The sequence below is a fragment of the Chamaea fasciata genome, unplaced genomic scaffold, assembly GCF_029207755.1.
Source record: "Chamaea fasciata isolate MVZ Bird 193981 ecotype frontalis unplaced genomic scaffold, bChaFas1.0.hap1 SCAF_53, whole genome shotgun sequence".
Classification (NCBI taxonomy): Eukaryota; Metazoa; Chordata; class Aves; order Passeriformes; family Sylviidae; genus Chamaea; species Chamaea fasciata.
Window position 1 is genome coordinate 690,580 of NW_027094138.1, and position 4,896 is coordinate 695,475.

Sequence of the window (4,896 nt, forward strand, 5' to 3'; positions counted from 1 at the left end):
AGTCTGACTCGTCTATCAGTACTCTTGGGAGAGAACCTTCATTGATCCCTAGTGGAAGATTGTAAGGTGTCATGTAGGTGTGGTGGACCCTGCCTGCTTTGAACAAGTCCTGCACCACAAGTCCATTTTCTCTCTTCCTTTTAAAATATAATACCTCCTATACAAACCAAGAGCTGGGAGCAAGATAAAGTAGCAGGCACAAGATACAGGCAAGAAGATAGATTTTAATTTCCAGTCTCTAGGATTGCCCTGAAGTTCCAAATACTTGAAATAATATTCAGGCAGCGTTGCCCACACTATCACCTTTTTATCATCTATGTTATATGCAGAAAGCTAACTCAATTATTTGAAAAAACTACTACTTCCAGAAATCATGAGCTCAGACTCTGTTTATATAAAGCCAAAGAAGGCAGCTGGATAACAGCTGGTGAAACTGGAGTATGATAGATGAGTCATAAATTTGGATTCAGGGCTAATATGGAGAAAGACTCTGGGTTTTTAGTAGTTTTGTCATTGGGGCTTTTTTATTTGTCTGTTTGTTTGTTTGTTTGTTTTAAAATTTGTTCAAAGCAAAAGGTATAAATAGTCCAGTTTCTGAAGCAGAACCAGAAGTACAGCAGGATAATTTAGGATGTGATTTCTCATCATTAGGCTGCAAAAAGAAGGGACTTAAGTTGCAAGTCAGACTGAAAAGATTCACAAGAACATCTTCCGAGAACCTTAATTACTCCATGCTTTATCTTTAGGTCACATCTTGACGATAAAATCCTTAAAATTCGGAGCATCTCTCAGTGACTTGTATTGGTCCATGGATTTCACAGTACACTTTTTATATACTTTCAAGTCATTTTTCACCTCTTAGGAAACACTGCATAGTGAGCCTTTTAAAAAAAAAAGTGGTACAAGCGATTCCCAAGTAGACATTAACTTCAATTGCATCTGAGCTAAATCAGCAGCGTTCCCAAAGCCGAAGTGAATGATCTGAACCGCTGTCCAGTCGGTTGGTTTCTGCTGTAACCCTGTGTTATAGTATCCTTACTCCCCGCAGCTGTGGCTCATTATTACAGCTATGCAGGCTTGTGTTCTGAATCCCACAGTGGCAATGTTTTAACTTGCTAATTGTTGGTATCACTGGTGATCTTTGTTGTTATCTGCAGAGAAGGCTTGAAGTTCTTAAAACTGTTAGAAACAAGATTCCGGTAGCTAAGACGCTTTCAAAGAAAGCTTTGTTCAGTGAAACTACTTAGATCTGAGTTGAGCTGCCTGCTTAGAATTTCTTCCTGGGAAGCTCGGTAAAGAACTTACTGAGCTCATGCTAGGTACTGTTACTTAGCTCTAACAACTGGCTTTTTCTGTCTCAGCTTCTGCTCTCAGATACCTTCATGAGAACAGGATCATCCATAGAGACTTGAAGCCAGAGAACATTGTGCTGCAGCAAGGAGAGCAAAGGGTAAGCAGGAAGCAGACGTCTCTACCTGCACAGACAAGTAAACTTACAAGGAACTTGCATGTGCTTCATGCAGTTACATGGTCCCTCTGCAAGAGCACTCAGCCCAGGATAACACCTGTCTCAGGTCACTGTCACATAGTATTCTGTGTGCAGCTGAGGTGAGACGTTGTATTAGACGTCTGTTAACACCTGACATTTTGACTTTCAACTATTAAGGAAAGAAGCAGACTGTCCTGATTGACCAAAGATCGGAAGGAGCTAGAGGCGTAACTGCTAAGTGTGCTACAACACCTTCAAATTCTTTGTGGTTTTAGAAATCTACAGTAGCCTCCCATTTCTGCTTCTATCTCTTCACTGGCACCTTTCCTGCATAGCTTTGAAGAGCCAGACCTTTTCTTTCTGCTGTATGATGTGCTTTTAACAGGACTTCAGTCTGGCATTCTTATTCTCTGTTGTGTGTTTCAGTTAATACACAAAATCATTGACCTTGGTTATGCTAAGGAGTTGGATCAGGGGAGCCTGTGCACATCCTTTGTTGGGACTCTGCAGTACTTGGTAAGAAAGGAATTCAGCTAGAAGAGCAGCTACTGCTTTCTAGTGGGATAGAATTAACTGTTACCAAGCTTTGGGCTGGGATTAGGTACTTGCACGGTATGGGGTGCATTTGTGGTGCTGAAGCTAGCAAAGGTGACTGCTTTTTTGCTGACACTGGGTTTTGCTGAGACTGGGTTTTGTGCTACCTGCATCTGTTATAAATAAGCAGGAGTGCCAGTAACCTATGCTACTCACTCCAGGAGGGTCTTAAAGCCCGTGAGAGGCAGCGTTCAATAATGTCTTTAATTATTTGTACAAATGTTAATGAGATGTTAAGGGACAGAGAAAGCTGAGAGCTTTCTGGCCAAAGCCATCTGGCTTTGTCTCACGCGTGTAAACTGTATCAGGCTCCAGAGCTGCTGGAACAGCAGAAGTATAGGGTGACAGTGGATTCCTGGAGCTTTGGCACGCTTGCCTTTGAGTGCATTACAGGCTTCCGACCATTCCTACCCAGCTGGCAGCCAGTGCAATGGTGAGTGAACCGTGGCTGGGTGGTAAGTGGGCATGATGTGACTTTCCTGTTTACAGGAAGCAGAAGTGTGGTCCCTTGATTCTGAGGATAATATCCCTATGTTTCTTGCCCTTTTGGAAAGTGACCCCTTTCACAGGGGCTTGACTCACCTGAGCAAGTTCAGCATTCCTGAGACTTGCTCTATGGGATAAGGGCTGACTCCCGCAGGGCAGGTAACAGAAACCAAAGTGGCATCTGTATTATATGTCAAGAGTAGCTTTTAAGAGCCTACTAGCATGCAGGCTGGGAAAGGCGGGCAATTTTTTCACCATTGTACTCGCTCACATTAAGCATGCAAAAGTGCGTCAGAAGAGTGAGCTGGATATTGTTGTTTCAGAAGACTTATCCGGAGAAGTCAAGTTTTCTAGCAGTTTGCCCTGCCCCAACAATCTAAACAGGTGAGTACTAGAAATTGCTGTGCTGAGATAAACTGATTCTTCTGCAAAAGGACCAAGTTTGTGTTGTATGCCTTACTGTGTTAATCTGTGAATACACTGAGTGCGTGACACAGGCAGTACTACTGTCGCTTGTCAGACTTGTGTAGTCTTGGTTTCTGCCTTCTAAACGCTGCGTTTGTGATGGGGAGAGGTGGAGTGCTGGAGGGAGAAGGAGGGGGGCAGTTTTGTCAGTCCTCCCACACAGAACAGGCCGTATCGTTACTGCAAATGCACTTTTACCTTTTCTGATCTCCTGGTTTTTGTTGCTCAGTGTTTTGTCTGGGAGGCTGGAGAAATGGCCGCAACTCATGTTAATGTGGCACCCACGTCAGAGAGGTACAGATCCTACCTATGGACCCAATGGGTGTTTCAAAGCATTGGATGGCATTTTGAACTTGAAGGTAAGCAATATGTCTGTATTAGCCTAAAAAGTTTTCCAGAGAGCAGTTTCCTGAGCCTCTGAATCCTAGACTTCGGAGGAAGAGTGAGGCAGAAACTCATAGAACTGTCTCCTGACCGTTAGTGACAGGTGCTTTCCTCTTGCTTCTTTGAGGACAAATACTCCCTGAGCTTGTTGGGAGTAGTGAAGAGCTTCTGTGCATGCTTGGTTCCATATTCTGAGAGAGGATTCTACAGGTATTTAACTGCCATGTTTAACTGCCATATTTAACTCTCTTCCACTTGATGGAGGACAAGAACTTTGCCATAATGTTAGGAAGTAGCTGTAAAGTGACTTCTTGATTCTGCCAAGTGCTTTGAACAGTTTCTTGGTGGTCATTTTTTCGGTCCCTCAATCTCTGCTCTAAGATGACCAATGTATCTTCAGCCTTTCTCATGCCACGCTACTCTTCTGGTAGTTGCTTCACGTTTTGAACATGGTTACGGGAACTGTGCACACCTACCCTGTGACAGAGGAAGAGACTCTGCAGAGTGTGAAGGCCAGGATTCAGTCAGATACAGGAATTCCAGAACAGGACCAGGAACTAGTGCAGGAAGCAGGACTTGAATTGTTTTCTCAGAAGTTGGTCACTAAACATACAGCTGATGGCAAGGTGAGTCTCGGTATTTCCTTTCTTGAGTTTGAGTGAATCAGAAGTCACTGCACTCGCTTTGGGATCACAGCACTCCCTGCTGTTGTGGCATGCTTTTGTCATGGTAACCTCACAGACCTAACAGCCACTGTAGCGTAGGCAGCCTGTTGCCTTTGGTGCTCTGTGTTTGGTTGAGGAGGACTCTTCTGTTTGTGGTGTTGCCAAGGCTTGCTCTTCCCAAGAAAACCTGGTTGGGTCTTTTGTCTTCTGCAGGTGAATGATACTGCAGCAACAGACACAGACCTTCTCTTCCTCTTTGATAACAAGAAAATTTCCTGAGGCTCAGGTGGCCTTGCGTCCTCATCCAGAAAGTGTTGGCTGCATCCGTAAGGACTCCTCTGGCATGAATATGAAGGGCGGGGCGGGGTCAGTGTTGAGAGGGGCGTCTGTGTTTTGTGGTCTGTATCGTGCACAAAGAGTAGAGGGAGCTTTTGCGTATTGGGACTGAAGAAGCAGTAAAATGGACTGTCATTCATTCAGTTTATCAGAATAACTAAAAAAGGGAGGTGTTTGATTATGACATGCTAGGGGAGCTGCACAGGGGTTATCCAGCTCTAGGCTTTGCAGGCAGTAGCATGCCCCTCAAAGGAGCAATGTTTTGGTCTGTTTTGTGATAACACAGTATTCCTGCTTCACGCTGATATGTCCATTTCCCTTTCTCCCACCTCCTCTGTTTTCAGTTCAGGATCCAAAGAAGGATCTCCACTTTTTCCAGTTGCAGAAAGTGTGGGGTCAGATCTGGCACACGATGCGGATGCTGAAAGAGGACTGTAATCGGCTTCAGCAGGGGCAGCGAGCAGCCATGTACGGTGG